At 50.2% G+C, this 18,053-nt stretch overlaps 1 protein-coding gene and 1 long non-coding RNA gene across 3 annotated transcripts in view; one reads left to right on the top strand and one right to left on the bottom strand.

Annotated features, from left to right (window-relative positions):
- The window catches only part of LRIG1 (leucine rich repeats and immunoglobulin like domains 1), a 111,348-nt gene that overhangs the window by 36,752 nt on the left and 56,543 nt on the right, over window positions 1-18,053 (bottom strand). The window lies entirely within an intron of this gene.
- Window positions 979-13,776, top strand: LOC116657092. The gene is made up of 3 exons (XR_004312027.1): window positions 979-1,267; window positions 1,791-1,797; window positions 13,767-13,776. It is a non-coding gene; the product is annotated as an uncharacterized LOC116657092 (long non-coding RNA).

Raw genomic sequence — 18,053 nt, 5'->3', positions numbered from 1 at the left:
ATCATTAGACACCTCAAATTTTATCGACACATGCCATGAACCAGGCGTGGTGACAGGCACAAAGGATGGGGGAAGCAAAAGACAAAATCCTGACAAGCTACTAAGGGAAACAGGAACTCAGCACTGGGTCCAATGGGAATGGAATCCACTGCACCTCCTGACTCCACTCCCTTGACAGGTCCGTTCTTCAGTTTCCTCATCTGGAAGATGGGGCCAAACCCGTTACTTCAGGGATACAGATGATCCTACCTGAACCACACTGACGCGTCCGGAAGACGTTCCCGTGGGTGCTTAGTGTTTATCCCTCTCCAAGGCCTATTTGTACTTTAACCCTCTTTCTGAAAAACCCCCAGTACAACCCACTGACCAGTATTTATTAATCAGGAGAAATTCAACAAATGCCAACCACGGCTGGAGGGGACCGGCAGCCCCCTTGTGGGTGTAGCGCTGCCTGGCAGATTCACACCCCCACAGCCCCGATCCCGATATTCGGGTACTTCAGCATCCGTGTAGCGCTGGGCCTCTGGGTTCCGGGCTCTCACTCCGGTCAACTTCTAAGTCAACAGTGTCGGGGGCTCCGGCCAAAGTATTCTCGAACACGACCCAAGCGAGCCAGGCGTTGCTAACCAAGCGGCATCTCTTTTAAACAAACACTTGACCAAATCCGTTCCAACAGGCATCAACAAGGCCCTCCTTCCCAGAAGCTCTGGGACTTCTCGTCCACGCCTTTGTTTCCTTCCCATCGCTCCTCGGCCCTGGACCCAAAAACGCATTTACAAGGGGACAGCTCCACACACTGTGGAATCTCCCCAGAATGAAAGGCGACTTTTCCCTCCATCCCTCCCCCCACCTAAGCTACTTCCTTTGAGTTCTTTATTAAGTTCTTAATAAAGATGGTCTCTTTAGTTTTCTGACTCCAAAAGAAAAAGAAAAGAAAACAAGAAAAGAAAAACCTTTATTATGTAAAGTATGGGAAAAATAAAAAAAGAACAAGGCATAGAAGCAAAAGAGCTGAGCCTCATCCAGGAACTCTGAATGCAGGACCAGGGAGCCAGGAAAAGGTCTGAGAAAAGGGAAAGGGCGCCGCTGGCCCCAAGTCACACAAAGAGGGACCGAACGCGGTCCAAGGGGCCAGGGGACAGCTGCGAGTCCCCCGCACTTTTCCCACTGCCCTGTCCTCGCCTGTCTCTTTCACCTCACACCCTCCTTCTTCTGTCTCGTCAGTGTATTTATTCATCGAGTGAAGCACATTCTGAGCCCCTGCTCTGTGCCAGGCCTGCGCCGGAGGAAGGATGCTGTGATGAAGACGGGTCTCTTTCACACGCTGGAAGGAGTTCCCTGTTGAGCCAGAGAGGCAGCCATGGAGATGAGGAACAACGGAGGAGCGTGGGAGTGAGGATGGGTGAGACATGCCCGGAGAGAAAGGGAGGGAGCCATGTGGAATTCCGCCCAAAGAGGCTGCGGGGGCAGCTCCAGAGGGTGGGATGCGGATGTTGGGAGCAGACAGGCAGGGCAGAGGCCATGATCACATCATGGAGCTGGGAGGGCAGGGGGACCACATCGGGGCATCCCTGTCACTGGGGGCCAGGTGAGTGGTGGCAGCAACAGAGAGACAGATACAAGAGAAGCAGCAGCGATGGATCCATGGGATCTGGAGATGACAGCTGGAGGCATGGGCATCGAACGGTGTCCCTAAATTTCCTGATCCAGAAATGTTGAGATAACCAGGCTACAGGCTATACCTTCCATCCTTGCCCTCTTACGGTCTATTCTCAGCCCAGCAGCCAGAGAGATCCGGTCCAGGAAGACATCCCCCAGGATGGGGGAAGACACCTGCAAATCATCCATCTGATAAGGAAGAGGTATCTACAATATTTAGATATTCTAAGTATCTTGACAACAACACAAAAACTCAATGACAACCAGACAAAAAAACCTCAGATAACCCAATTTAAAAAATGGGCAAAGGACCTGAACAGACATTTCTCCAAAGAAGATTTAAAAATGGCTACTGAGCACATGAAAAGATGTGCAACATCACTAATCATTAGGGAAACACAACGAGATACCACCTCACACCCACAGCATGGCTACTATTTGAAAAAAAAAGAAAAAGGAATATAAGTGCGGGCGAGGAAGAGGAGAAACTGGAATCTTGGTGCAGCTGCTGAAGAAAATGGTACGGTTGTTCCTCAAAAAACTGAGCACAGAATGACCAGCACATGATCCAGCAGTTCCACTTTTGGGTGTATATCCAAATGAATGGAGAGCAGATCTCCAAGTGATGTTTGCACACCCATGTTCAGAGCAGCATTATTCACAGTAGCCGAAAGGCGAAGCAACCCAAAGGATGGGTGGGTGGATGGATGGATGGATGGATGGATGGATGGACGGACGGACGGACGGACGGACGGACGGACAGATGAACAAACACAATGTGGTATACATGTACAATGGACTATTACTCAGCCTTAAAAAGGAAGCCTTGACACAGGCTATAACATGGATAACTCTTGAGGACATTGTGTTAATGGATAATAAAGCCAGTCACAAAAGACAAATACTGTGTGACTCTACTTCTGTGAGGTCCCCAGAGGAGTCAAAATCTTTGAGACAGAAAGCAGACGGGTGGCTGCCAGGGGCTGGGGGAGGGGGAATAGGTTGCTGCATGGAGTTTTCATTTTCTGAGATGGAGAAAGCTCTGGAGGTTGGTTACACAATCTGACCACTCTTAACACCACTGAAATGTACACTTAAAAATGATGAAGATGGTAAATTTCACATGACATGTATTTTATTACAGCTTAAAAACAAAACAAAGCAAAAATCAAGTCAGGTCACAGACGTGTGGGGCTAAAACTCAAACGATGGCTCTCGTGTCTCACTCAGGACTCAGTCCTGACAACGGTCTCCCAGGCCCACGTGATTGGCCACGCACCTGCCTTTGCTGCCTCACTTCCTAATCTTCCACCTGGCACTGTGCCCCACACACAGGCCCTCAGACACAGCAGGCAGACTCCTGCCCCAGGACCTTTGCACTTTCTTTTCCATTGCTTAGAATGAATGCTCTTCCCCCAGTGATCTGCAGGTCACATGCCCTTACTTCCTTCCCATCTTTTTTCATTTGTCACCTTCTTAGTGAGGCTACCCAGGCCCTATTGTCTAAAGCTAATAACAAGCCCCTTTCTTCCTTTCCCTCCTCACCTCATACACACACACACACACACACACACTTTTCCACTCCCCTGCCTGCTTTATTTCTCTCAATAGCTCTATCACCCAGTATGCCCAGTATTTTGCTTATTTCTACTTTAACATCATCTCTCCCACCAGGATGTGGTTCTACAAAGGCAGAGATGTTTGTTTGTTTGGACCACTACTGCGTCTCCAACCAGTGGAACACTGTGAGGCACACAGTAGGTCCTCAACAAACATGCTGAATGAATCAGAAAGAATGAACACAGGTTGAACTCAGTAGGGCTGAGGGTAGACACAGGTTTGGGACTCATGAGCAATTAAGCAGAAGACAGTCATGTAAGCAGATGAGTGCCATCAGAAAACATGAAGGGAAGAAAGTTTGCCAGCAGCCCTGTGGCAGCACGGCCCAGAGGCAACAACCTAGCTTGCAGTGGCTTCAGAGGTCCTTGGGGCTCACAGAATGCACATGCTATCTTCTCCCCCAGGTCTGGTGTCTCTGCTAGGCTCTAGCCCAGCACCCTGATCAAACTTTCTGAATTCCTCCTATTCAGGAAAGCTGACCGCACAGCTCTGTGCTCGTGGAGAGCTCTGTCCCCCTTCTCTCACAGAACAAGGATCACACCTTGGTAGCTATCTCTGTGGACCCTGGCAATTCCACCCAAGGCCAGGAGTTCTTCGTGAGCTGGTACACGGCACAGCATTGGAGAAAAACAAGCCAAGAGTTCAAATCCCCTTCGCACCATGTATAGGTGTGAACCGCTGTAAAGCAGGGTGTATAGTTCCTCCGCCTGTGGGCTGATGTGACCTGACATGTAGCAGGTACTCCATAAAACAAGTTCTTGTTTTCATCAGCCGTACCTGGAACCTCAGAGCCAGGCCCGGTATCTACTTCGCAGGGGGTGTTCTGGAAGAAGAAGGAATGAATGGTCCCTATTCCTCTGCCACATTTCAATACAAACAGGCAGGCCTGACTCCTCTCTCAGGAGCAAAGGGCTGACTTGGCATTCTCACGCTTAGCTTCATACATGGAAACAAGGCTGCTCCGGCTGGAGTGGGTCAAAAACCCAGCCTCCAGGAGATTAGGCTGGTCAGAGAGCTGTGCTTCAAAAATCAAATCCCAGACTGAAACTTCTGTAAGACTCGGGGGGGCTGGAGATCTGATGGGTTCCTGACCAGCTAGATTACACCCCCCTTCTCACTCCTGCAGCAAGCGGGATTCCGGCCCACACCCCTGACCCCAGCCCACCAAACCCTACCCCACCAGGGACATCTCCTCCAGACACCCACTCATCAAGGTTAGAGCAAAGAGCCAGCATTCAGGGGAATCCTCCCACCTCCTCGAGAGGGGAACCACTTTCCTAAAACTCTCCATGTGTTACATGCCATGTGCAACACGGGTGGTCATGTCACTCCTTTAAAGTAACTAACGGTCAGGTCCCAAGATGGTCCACAGTCATCCTTCTAACCTGTGAATCCCTGTCCAAGTTCTTTTTACCACTAGGCAACCAATGAGTGAACACTTCTGTACAGCAGGTCCTGGGTGAAGGCTCTGTGAAATGACACAGTATCTCACGAGGAAGGTACTAGTATCATCTCCACTTTACAGGTGAAGACACTGAGCCTCAGAGCTCTCCTGGACTGTGCCCGAGGTCACACAGCTGGGATGCGAGAGGAGCCAGCACACAGACCCAGGGGAGCGGAACGAGCCAGCCCATCTGAGAGGCTCTCCAGGCAGAATCAGAAGTGCAATTCCCCAGATTCAATCCATCAACCTTCAGCAAAGCTTCGGTGGATCTGAATGCTGGCTGGCTCTTCCCAGGCCAGCTCAGACTGGTCTGCATCACTGGCCTCAGCCAGGCCTGCTTTGGTCCCAGCCTCCCAGAGTCCTGCGTGAGTGGCCCATCTCCCATCTGCGGAGGGCCAATCTCAGCAAGTCAGGCAGATGAAGCCCTGGTCCTTACTGATGGACATCCTGGACGGAAAGATGAGAACAGTGCCTTTGAGATACGCTGCAAAGGGATGCCCTTAGGTTTACCAAGAAAGAGGGAAGAGAGGGAAGGGGAGAGGATGGTATTATGGGAGGACTTCGGACCGGCCTCATCAAAGGAGCAGTCCAGCCCTTTCTCTTCCACCCAACAGAATTAGAACAGCTCTGTGGTGACAGGGACTGGGGGAGGGGGGTGGGGGCCGGTCACGCAGCCTGCGCCTCCACCCTGTGCTGGTCTCCCCCTTGCACTGCCCTCTGGGGCGCGGAAAACTTAATACAGCAGGAGTCTATTAAACCCACACCTGTTCAAGGCTTTACAAATAAAATCAGTCTTCAAAGGCGGACCGCAGGCAAGATAAGCTCTCTCCACTTGGCTACATTTTCAGAGCCGATGTTAAATTAGACAGTAAAACAGACGGAGGCATTTGAAACCAACATGTAAAACTTTTTATCAGAAATGATTTTTCCACTTCGGTTCAGTAAAGCAGGGTTTACAAGGTATTCCCGTTAGTGGCGGAAAAGATCTCATGTCACAGATAACAGCCAGGAAGAAAGGGTGAGGAGATCAACGGAGACAGGGTCAAGGTGGGTCAGATGGATTACAGCTAGTTGCTGAGATTATGCACCTACTATCTATACCAGGGCTCAGCAAAGTATTCTCCAGTGCATCAGATTTTAAGTATTTTAGGTTCTGTGGGTTATTTGGTCTCTGTTCTGACAACTCAATTTTGAAAGTAGACAGACAGTATGTAAACCAGAGTGTGGCTGTGTGCCAATAAAACTTTATTGACAAAAACAAGCTGTGAGGCAGATTTGGCCCCCTGCCTGTAGTTTACTGAGCCCTGGTCCACATTACAGCAAGGAGTTTGGGTTTCTGGGGCGCAGGGACGCAGATTCTAACTCTAGCTCTGATGTAACGTATGAACTGCGTGTAAGTCACTTTCTGTATGTGGTTTAACTACCTGCAAAATGGGGCTAAATGCTTCTCTTCAGCAGAGAAAACCCTCTCGGCTCCTTCCAGTGCCCAGATCAGGCACCACTAATCATCATCTTTCCAAATGAGCTCTTTTCTCCCCCTTCAGGAAGTGAAATGGAACCGAAGTTTACAACATTTTTATGCTCTTTGGAAGATGACCCAGGTTCCTTCCTGACCGGAGCCAGTGGAGACAGGCTGGTGAGCAGGGTGATCTTACAGGGAACAGAGATTCACATTGTATCGTCTCACTCTTTTTAGTTCATCCAACGAGGCAGAGAGAAATACATCAGAGCTGGCCAACACGCCAGCCCTAACAGCTACGCAGGCAGGCACTTGGCTCTCCCGGACAGCTATGGTGACTCGCAGAAGCCCGTGTGGTCGGCTCCTGGAGTGTGACTCTTCCTAGAAACAGCAGACCTTCCATAATGCTACCTACATCAAACTTATAAAACATCTTACTTAACAATTCAGTAAAATTCAAGGTAAGCTCTTGCCTCATTTGAGTCTCTGGTTAAGAAATATTTTCACTCAATCCAGCCCGGAAATGGGGGTAAAAGCTAACTCCCCACCCACCCCATTCCCCACAGCGAATCTGGCAGATACAGTTAAACTCCACACCCTGGAGCCTCTGAGCACCCACAGCACTGTGCACCTGGCCCATCACTGCACTGCCCTGGAAATCTCACTGTGGCTTTGCACTGCCGCACCCAACCCCGCTGCCCAGTGGACCTGGCGCTCCAAGATCTGATCAACGTGATCAGGATGAAGGGGTGCACACGGTATTACTGATTTAGCATAAAACTCATCGCAAAGTAGAGTCGCTCTGATGTCTACCCAAAGGGGTTCACTGTGTTACTGCAAGCGCCAAAAGGTGTTAATCATGTCAAGGGCCCACAGGAAGATAACAATCTCTCCTTTGTTGAAAAATACAGCATTATCCAACAGGCCATGCAGTCCAGTGGTAACAGCTGTTCTGTTCACATGCAAATGTTTTAATTGAATTATCACAGGCGTACTGAGAGCCATATAAATGCTAAGCGCAGAGCTCAGTGCAGTTTTACACAATGCCTGTCCCCACGTACCCACGTGAGGGACGCAGACCTTTCCAACTCCCAGCAGGCTCCCTCCTGTCACTTTCCTCATCATTTATTCTTCCCAAAGGGAACCCTGATTTCTACCACCTAAGATGAACTTTGCCTATTTCTGTACTTTATCTATGTGGAATCGTTCCATATAGCCTCTTCTGTATGTGGCAACTTTCACTCAACATGATGAGACCCATCCATGTGGGTGCATTAGCAGGACTCAATTTTTTTCATCACTGTGTAATATTTCTCTTGAGGGAATATACTGTCATTTATTTTCCCATCTACTGCTGATGGACACCAAATTCTATCTTGTTTGGGTTACTGCACAAATCGCAGCTATGTGTGGGGACGTGCCCTTGGCATGTGCCTTCTGGTGCACACCTGCACGTCCCTCTGGCAAGTGGTGAAGTCTAGGTAGCACTGCTCCAGTCCCCAAGCACAGGCAGGTGAGGTCTCAGCAGACACCGGAGGTTTCCTTTTAAGACAAATCCCCCAAGGTCGAAATGAATCTGAAACGTCCTTTGATCCAAGGACCATGCTCCATGCTGCCTCACCCAACCACATTCTCAGATGCCACTGACCTCGTGGGCTCTGCTTCCTGTACATACCCCCTACCACTACCTCCAAAAAAGCATCAGGGAAATGGAAATGGCCTGGGACCACAGAGCTCAACAAAGCTCAATCTAATCTCATCTAGGGGTCAAACAGAATAATTTTATTCTAAGTGGGGGCCAAACAGCACCAAAAAAGGAAAAAGAAGAGAGAGAATTAATAATTCCAAGTCTCAAATTGGCAAGAAAAACGTGAAAATGCCTGAGGTCAGGACCAAAGACCAGATGCAGCTTGAAAATCAAGATAAGGAGAGTTTAAAAAACAACACGTGAATCCAGAAGAGCTCTCCTAAGCCAACTTGAAGAAGTTTCTCATCTCAGAATGAGAGCTGAAAGCATCAGCCTCTCCCTAGCCTGCTTGACACTCATCTTTGTAAAAATGAAAACCAAAACCATCTGTTCTATTGCGCAGATCGATAATGTGCTCGAAGAAAGCAGTGCCTCGTCAGGACGGCCCCGCCTGGGTTCCGTGCCGGACAGGAAATGAGACTGGGAATGTGCAGGTCTCCTCTGTCTCTTGCTCACTCCCCCTCCCCCCACCCACTGCTGGTGAATCACCAGTTCCCTGGGGAATTTTGGCCGATTCTCAGCCTGGCTGCAGATGACGTTCCGGATCTGTTTATTCAGGTGGAGATCGGATAAAAAACAAGAGCGGCCCAGTGGCGGGATAAACAGCCTCCACCAGGCGGGGTCAACCCTCCGAGGGCAGGACTGGGCCGGGTCACTCAACCTCCCGACCTGTTCACTTCCTTTTGGGTCACTTTCCCCTCGGGGTCTTCAATGGACTGTTCCCATTCACTCCTTGCAAAGGGGGCCTGAGGCCCTATCCCTATGGGGGTGCCCGGCACCCGCCCGGCGCCTTGATGCACCAGATCCTGCTTGGTCCTCCCACCCACTGGCTTACACACATCAAGCTGGAAACCCAAGATCTGGAATGAAGAAGCTCAGGCACAGTCAAGAGGCAGTCACCACAGTTCTGTGAAGTCTGGACTGACCCAAGCCACAAAGGCCTGCAGATCACCAGGATGCAGCGTAAACTACCAACACAGAAACAAAACCCCTTAGGAAACCCACACTACTGAGGGGAAGAAGGTAATGGGAAAACGCAACCTATTTATGATTCCAAATATACGCCATTCTGGAAAAGGCAAAACTACAGGGACAGTGAAAAGACCAGAAGTTGCCAAGGCTTTGGGAGGAGAGAGACGAACAGGTGATGCACAAGGGATTTCTAGGGCAGTGCAACTCGTCTGCATGATCCTGTAATAGTGAATACGTATCACCAGACATTTGCGGAAGCCCACAGAATGTACAACACCAACAGTGAACCTTCTATCAGTTTAGTTAATAATAATGCATTGATGTCCCATCAGCAAAGCACTAATGCAAGATGTTAACAGTAGTGGAAGCTGGAGGTGGGGGTGCATGTGGGAAGTCTCTGTACTTTCCACTCCATTTTCCTGTAAACTGAAAACTGTTCTAAAAGCCTATTAATTATAAATGGAACAAAACAAAACCTCCTAAGGTATTAAGCAGTCCCAAGATCATTACATCGTTAGAATGTAAGCTACACCAGGGCTTCAGCCCATTTTCTTTACTACCATAGCCTTCGCACCTAAAACCTTGCGTAGAACATAAAAGACAATAAATGCCTGCTAAACAATTACAACTCTAGTTCGGTCTCCTTCTCACCACCACATTCCCAAATAAAGGAATGTTAATTAGCAAAAAAAAAAAAAAAAAAAAAAAAAAAAAAAAGAACACTCTGAGGGAAGATCAATTATCCAACTAAAAATTTTTTTAAGAGAGAAATGAAAGGTGTAACGGAGAATTGCCCTTTCCAGGTACAGAAGGTGTCAAACACTGTTTAAGAAGGAAATGTCAAGTGAAATGGGTTTTCAGGATGATTGTGCATTTCCTGAGTTCAGTGTGACCCCAGACATGGACATTCACTGATCAGCCGGGGTTGGTGGTGGTGGGAGGGTGGCCAACGGTCCCCCTTCCCTGGCCCAGGAGCAGTGAGGGCAGCGCGGCCCTAACCGAGGTCTCCATCCCCACACTCTTCCCCACTCCAGCTTTGGCCACGGTGGAAAAGGATGAGGAGGAATTGCATCAGGGAGTTCCCACCAGACATGCTGACCTGAGGAAGTCCTTCCAGCCCCGTCTGGACTGTGCTCCCTGGGGAGAAGGGCTGTGCCATTTCCCTGGCAGGGTCTTGGAAAGGCGGTCGGGGGACTCACTTCCGAGACCACGGGGAGGTAGCCTGCCTTGGGTCTGGGCAGGGCCATCTGGCACCAAGGTAGTCCAGGAGATGGAGAGCAGGAATGGTGAGCCCCTCCCCCTGAATTCCAATCCACACAGGTGCAGCCCTGGGGCAGAAAAGCCAAGAGAGCTTCTCCCTTTTGGTCACACTGACATGCTTACTCAGTTCTTTCTCTTGGCTTGATCTTCCCCTCAGTGAGTCAATCTGGCCCTTTTTGTCTTCTCCTTTTCTCCCCTTTCCCTGGCAACCTGCTACCTGCATGTCCCACTGCACGGGTGTGAGCTTCAGCATCTCAGAGAGGAGGGGCCCGGCTGCGAGATGGAGCCACGTGAACCGTATGCAGCAGCACCAGCAGGGAGCCTGTGGGTGCTACAAGGCTGAACTGGACTCACCCTATCTCTCCTAACTCTGGAGGCCCGTGGGTCCATGCCTGTTCGGCTCCGCCCCCTGAGGGGAGCAGGCAAGGTTGGCAGAAAGCCTAAACATGAGTTCTAGGCACAGACTCTCCCAGACCCAAGGGGCAGAGCTACCACTCTGGCAAAAAAAGGTGTGAAAGATGGTGACAGCTGCAATTAGGAACCTGGTGGTCAGAGCATCCGCGAAGGCCTGGCTCAAGGGTGTCCACACAGGCCCTCTTCAAGAAGATGCTGCAGTGGGCTGATCCCCTCTAATGGATCGCTTTCCACCAACGAGGGTCCTCGCCGCATGTGGCATGAGAGAGCCGCTGCGTTGTACAGAGCAAGCACCTCTCCCTGAGGTCCACAAATGCCAGGCAGCAGCTGGCAGGGTGGGGCAGAGCACCGGCGGTCACCCAGGGACCTAAGACCCTCAGCTGTGTCACCAGCTCCTCACAGATCTGGTGGTTTTCGTTTCTTGTCGATCTTACCATTCAGGACTTGAATAAATGTAACCACTATATGGAGGCCTCACTCAAAATTTCCAGCCTCGTCCCTCTCAGGGCCGGGCTCCCACTTCAGCCTCGGCCATCAAGCTGCCTCAGTCACTCAGGTGCTCAGACTGTCCATACCACCTGCTACAGCAGAAGGCAGGACTCAGATCTGACCTGCACTCTCTAAACGATACCAGCGGGAGAAGGCTGGAGGACTCCAACTCGGAGCTCTGGGACAGCGTAGGATGACGGTGCCAGAATTTCCTCTCTCTCTTTTGCATATTCTTTTAATGTGCTTGTCAATTATGTAAATGAATTAAATAGATATTTTATAAAGCACTTATCTCGACCTCAGACACTGAACTCTGGGACTTGATCCTTAAGCATACAAATGTCTGGCCCGCCTGACAGTTCGGAGGTGGAGGGTCCTAGGGGTGGGCACAGCCGTGTGACCAGCCCACGGAGCTGTGGCCTTTCCTTAAAGGGTGCCCCAGGGCGGGGCCCCAGGGCCGCCACGCAGAGTTCTTCCTCTCCTTTATCAGGCACCCTTCACCCAGTCAGGGACGGTGCTGGTTCCACAGTCCCCTCTCACATCCCGGGACCTCAGCATTCTCATGCACACACCCTGCTCCAGGCCTGGAATGGCGCCCTGGGGACCTCGGGTCTCATGCTAGAGGCTAGAGTCTGCCCCACTGGGCAGCAGGACCTCCTGGGAAGCTCGCCCTTGCTGCTCACCCACCGAGGAGGCATGCTTTTCTTTCTCAAGAGAAACAGCAGCTGGGCCAGCACTAACCCATCTAGCATTTCCTTCCTGCTCACCAGGAACCAGGCTCAGGCTCAGCTGATTTAAGCCTCATGACAACCCAAGAGGTGGATAGTGTTACCATCCCCATTTCACAGACGGGGGTGGTGAGGTGTAGGAAGGTTAACCAGCAGGAAGCAACGCAGCTGGGACTGGAGCCGAGGCACGAATCCTGATGCCACACTCCTACTCGAATGTGAAACCAATCGCCTCATTACAGAAGTGGGCAGAACCACCCTGGGGAAAAGGGCTTCTCTGGACACCACCCCGTGCCTTCCGCCTCTCCTCAGCATCCGCCAGTGTGCCCCTCGCCCCCACACTGATTCTGTAATCCGAGCAGAGGCAGGAGCTGACTGCAGAGGCAGACAGGGCATGTCTTGCCATCATCCGGCACTCATGCCCCTCCTCACGCCCCTTCCACAAGCACACGTGGGCTTCCCAGACCCTTGGCCCACCGCAGGTCCACGCACAGCGGCTTCGAGGCCCAACCAGACCTCCCCTATTTATATTTAAGATGACTGGCGCCGTCCCTAAATAGGTGAGTCAAAGCGGTTCTCCTACCCTCAGGCAATAAGGATGACAAGACAGAACTGGGCACTTTTCAGGGAGCAGAAGAAACTTGTTCACCTACTGCTATTCGCCACGCCACAGAAGGCACCTGCTCACTCAGGTTCAGAGAGAGTAAGACGCTGGTCCGGGGTCACCCAGCGCACCAGCATGCATGCCCAGGAGTCCTCTGCCTCCAGGCTATGCTCCTTTCTGGAGACAGCCTGTGGCTACCAGAACAGAGACAGGACAGTGGGTGCTGGGGTGCTCCTGAAATTCTCTCAGGGGCCAAAGAAGGAATCCTCCCCCACCTGCTGGCCACGGGCACCTGCCCAAGCTTCCCATGCCAGCCTCCCAGCCGCTCCGCAGGTCCCACCACGGAGGAGGCTGTCTCAGCACTTGGCTGCGGCCCCCAGGACAAGATCCTCCCCTCTGGGGAGTGATACCATTGACGTGCCTTTCGAAATAAAACCAGGCCTGCTTCCTGCCCCATCTGGAAGACTTCTGATCTCCACATCATATGACCCCGGATATCTCTCACCACGCAATTTCCCAAGCTGTCAGCATACGGCTTGACTGTACCGTGGGAGGGTTAGGGATGTGTGCAGGTGGGGTTAAGGAGTTGGCCCTTTAACGCAGTCCTTCTTAACCACTCTGAAGATGAAAAGACCCGCTACGACATCAAAGTGGCACCAGCTCCAGCACCTCCGTTCTCCACCCACAACCACACCATTGCCTTGCCGCCCCGTTCAGGGTTCCCACAGGAGCCAACACTTGCTCTGTTCTTCCCTGAAACCACAGGCTGCCATTTTCTTCTTTGCTGCAGGTTTTTGTTTGTTAAATATAGTTGATTTACAATGTTGGGTTAGTTTCTGCTGTGCAGCATAGTGATTCAGTTATATATGTATGTGTGTGTGTGTGTGTGTGTGTGTGTTCTTTTCCATATTCTTTTTCATTACAGGCTATTACAAGCTATTAGATACAGTTCCCTGTGCTAGATAGTAGGACCTTGTTGTTTATTGCTTCAGGTTTTAAAAAAAACATATCATAGACCTAAATGTCAAATGTAAACTGAGGACTTTTAAGAAAGAACATAAGAGAAATCTATGTTTTGGGATCTTAAAGCTAGGGAAAGTTTGTAGATTTGACACAAAAAAGCACAATCCATAAAAGGAAAAATTAACACACTGGACTTCTAGCAAAATTAAAAACATGTGCTCTGGGAAGATCCTGTTAGGATGAAAAGGCAAGTGTCAGACTGAGAGAACATATTTTCAAACCACGTATCGAACAAAAAACTAGTATGCAGAGTATACAGAGAACTTACAAAACTCAACGGCAAAAAACCCCCAAACAATCCAATTGGAAAAAAATGAGCAAAAGACATGAACAGACAGTACTCTGAGAAGAACACACAGATGACAAGTAAGCACATGAAGTGACTGAAACCAACATCATCAGTCATTCGGGAAGCGCTTCACGTCAAAAAGCAGACCAGTGATTTTTCTGGGAATGGGAAGGGGTATGGGGAGGAGGGACAGGGAGAGATTATTATAAAGAGACACCAGCAAACTTTTTGGGGCAACGGGTAATTTTGTTACCTTCATGGTGGTAATGAGTTCTCTAGGTATTTATAGTCTAGAATATATAAAATTACAGATTTTGAAAAAAAAAACCCACCATGAAATTTCAGTACACACCTATAGAATGGCTAAAATTAAAAAACCTTATGACTGAAACATTACTTTGTACACCGGAAATTGACACACTGTAAACTGACTATACTTCAATTAAAAAAAAAAAATCCTGGTAATAAGAGATGCTAGCTTTGATGCGGAGGACCAGATCATTCCGGGACTGCTTGGTGGGACAGTACAGCCGCTCTGGAAAAGTGTGGCACTTTCTTAAAAAAACTAGACGTACAATTACCACACAATGCAGCAATTATCCCCTAGGGCATTTCTCTCAGAGAAATGAAAATTTATGGTCACTCAAAAATGCTCACAGCAGCTTTATTCATAATAGCCAGAATCCGCCAACACCCCAGATGTCTCTCAAGAGGCGAATGGTTAACCAAAGTGTGGTCCCTCCACACCACGGATACTGCTCAGCAGTAAAAAGGGAAAAAACTACTGACACACACAACAACCTAGACCAATCTCCAGGGAACGATGCCGACCGAACAAAAAGCAAGTCCCGGAAAGTGAGAAGCTGCAGGCGCCATGTATATACAACACTCCTTGAGTGAAAAATTATATGCGTGGAGAACATATTAGACATTGCCAGGGACGTGGGGGCAGGAAAGAAAAGGGTGTGAATATAAAAAGGCAACACAAGGGATCCTCGTGAGGGTGGAAACACTCTACATCTTGGCTGTTTCGACGTAAATACCCTGGTTGCACGAGATTTTGCAAGAGGTTGTCGCTGGGGGAAATGGAGTTAAGGGGATACTAGGACCTCTCTACAGTATTTGTTACAACAGCATGAGACTAGTCACCTTGAAACAAAAAGACTAATTACAACAGCAGCAGAAACATGGCAAGACATTCACAATGGAATCAAGACAGAAGCCCTGGTGGAATTCACGGCGGAATCCAACGGCCGAAAGCCGACCCGCTGCCTCAGTTGGTCTCAAGCAGAAACGTCCACAGTACACCTCTGTTCTCAGGGCCAAGCACCAGAACTCCTGGGCTTTGTAAAATTTCTGAAATCTAGGTACACACATGAACTGTTTAATTACCTTCCACCGAATAGGAAGGAATTGGTGGGCGGGGGGTGGGGGTGGTGTGGATCTGCTGAGAAAGGTGTTTATCAAGCTGATGAGAGGCCCAGTGGCCCCTGCCAGGTGTATGAGGAGTTGCTGCGCCTCTGTGTCCTGTGATTCAGCCGTGCCCCTGCACAGTACACCCGGCGGAGCAGGAGGGCCTGCTGGGCGTCCACACTAGACGGTGGTGGACACAGGTCAGGCCTGCACTGCCAGACACAAGGTTCTCAAAACATCATCCCTGGAACCCTGACTGTGGGAGGAGCTTCACAAAAAGGCTCTGGAATGGCTGCATCTATCCCTCCCTGGTCAGCGCGGGCCAACCCTCAAAGCAGGTGTAAGAAAGATAACTTTCGGGGGGTGGGTATAGCTTGGTGGTGGAGTGTGTGCGTAGCGTGCACTACTAGGTCCTGGGTTCAGTTCCCAGTACCTCCATTAAAAACTAAATACACATATGAAATAAACCTTATTACCTACCCTCCCTGCCAAAAAAAAAAAAAAAGAGGTATCTTTCATTCTGCTCAATTCTGCCATTTCCCAAACTTATGTGATCACGAGATCCCTTTCTTCATGAAGCAACTGACAGTATCTCAAGGCACAAGAGTCCAGGTGGCTCGTTTTATGTGGCACACACCACATCCCTGGGTCGAGGAGAAGGACACAGAAGTGATGGGCTCGTGGACAGATGGGGACACAGTGTTTTTAGGGAGGAGGTCGGGAATGGACAGCCATTCCAGACCAATGTGACAAGATGAACAAGGCTTGGAATTGAAGCCATGGTCTGTGTGGATTCACATCACAGGCAGTTTGATGTAAAGTTCGAGGTAGGAAGTGGTGAGAGGCCAGGATGAAACGGAACCAGGGACCAATTCTGAAAGAGCTGAGGCTTTATCTCGTAGGTGACGGGGAAGCCAGAAGGGGTCCTCCCTTCATTTCTACACCAAACACTGGCTTTGGGGCCACCACAAGGCAGGCTCCCCACTGGGTGGCAGGTGTGGAGTGGGGGGTGATGAGCGGAGGGCTCTGTGGGGGTCACGTGGGAGGGAAGACAGACAGGAAGAGAAGGGCCAAGTCTGAAGGCTGTTGGAGCCGAGGCCATGAGGGCCCCTTCAGACACGAGGAGCGTGTCTCAGGGGTGGGAGTGGACAGGAAGAGCGACGATGCTGACCTTGCATCATTGAAGCAGCTTCTCAACACAGGTGCTCAGTGGGCCCAAGAGACAGAACTAACAGCATCGGAGCCTCTACCAGGAACCCGGGGTCCCTTACCTCGTGGCTCACCCACAACAGAAGCTCTCAACTAGAGATGGACGTTTGCTCCAAAGAACACAGAGCCCAGATCCCGCCCCAGGTCTGTAGGAGAGAAAGTAGCCGTGTGTACTGCTGACCCGGGTTAACTGTGGTCGAAGTGGAACCAGCTGGCAGAACAGAGGCCCAAAGCGGAGCGGTGACTTGTGAAAGATCCTGGAGGGTGTCTCTGGCAGAGGCAGGGTGAGCGGCCGAGCGGGAGGAGGGGATGCTTCCTTCCTGTTCCTGGCCCCAGCACCACCTCACTGGGAACGGGTTGCATCCTGAGCTGAAGAGGTAGGGAGCGCCTCCAAGGGTGATATCCTGATGAGAGAACGGCGAGGGCAGTTTTCCCGCCAGGAGAGAAGCCGCCCTAGCACGCCCATGTCCAGCTGGAGGTGGAAAGAGAATGGACCAAGGTTCTCAAATCAAACGCCTGAAAGGAGCAGCCGTACTAGAGGGAGGTGGGTTCCCCACCAATGTGCTGTCTCTTCCCAGAGGCGACCCCCGAGGCCACCAGGGCAAGGAAGGACAGGATGAATCTTGGCCTCACCAGGAAACTGGTCTGACAGGACCTACCAGGCACAGCAGCATGCTGCTTCCTGGACCCATGTCCCTGGTCAACTTCCTGAGCCTCCCAGGAGCTCAGAGCTTTTTTACAGGCAATGGCGGAAAGTGAAGACAGGCGTTCAGCTCTTACCTGGAGCCGCATAACTGCAGGAGCAGCCCCACATCAGGGCTCTTGTAAACACACTAGAGAGTGAGGGAGGGCGGTGACAGGGGTGATCGCTGCTGTCAGCAAGGCCAGGAGAACAGGGAGCCCCTGGAAAGGCCTGTTCTCACACTGACTGCCACACGTGGATTCCGAGGCAGAAAAACGTCACTGTGCGTGCTGATAACCACTTACAAAAAGGAATCACGCTTGATTTGGAGAAAACGTCAGGCTCCCAAAGACCCCAAGGCAATTTCCCCCCCTTATTTCCCAAATTCGAGTTACTCTTTGTGACTTATTGAAGGGTCCAATTCCAAGCACAACCCTCACCAAATCCACCAGGTGATTATACAAACTCAACGTCGGCACTCGGATTTTGCTATATTACGATACAGCTTTTGGGTGAGATCAGAGGGACCCTTCACTTTCTACAGCATTTATTCACATATTCTTTCTTTTTTTGTTTTTAAAGAAGAACAACATCTTATTTTTGGAATTATAAAGAAAACAGTTTTTACAGAGTCTTCAGTAAGTTCTGCCTATAGTTTCTACTATAAAGAGGGTTTTGGGTTTTTTGGCACCATCATAATGGGACTGCTCTGATTTACAGGCAGAATGCAAGTTGAGCGGTGGGTGGGCTGGCTTTCAGGGGAAAAGTAACGACCCAGACTAGGCAGTAATCACACAGTCAAGGTCTGTGATCACTGAATGAGGTGGGCACACCCCATCAGACCAAACACACCACTGAGGCAAAAGCGTCTCCTCGTCACTTTAAATGGCCCAAGTCACAGGATCGTCCCATGAAATCAGTGGTCAAAGAGGTAACAAAATCTCTCTTGGGGACCCCCCAGAATCTTAAGTGCTAAACTAAAGGACAGCCTGACTATTTATTTTTCCTCTACCTGGTGAGAAAAAGAAACAAAAAAGCAGG

Source organism: Camelus ferus, chromosome 17, assembly GCF_009834535.1.
Source record: "Camelus ferus isolate YT-003-E chromosome 17, BCGSAC_Cfer_1.0, whole genome shotgun sequence".
In the NCBI taxonomy this organism is placed as follows: Eukaryota; Metazoa; Chordata; class Mammalia; order Artiodactyla; family Camelidae; genus Camelus; species Camelus ferus.
This window is presented reverse-complemented; position numbering and strand designations above follow the sequence as displayed.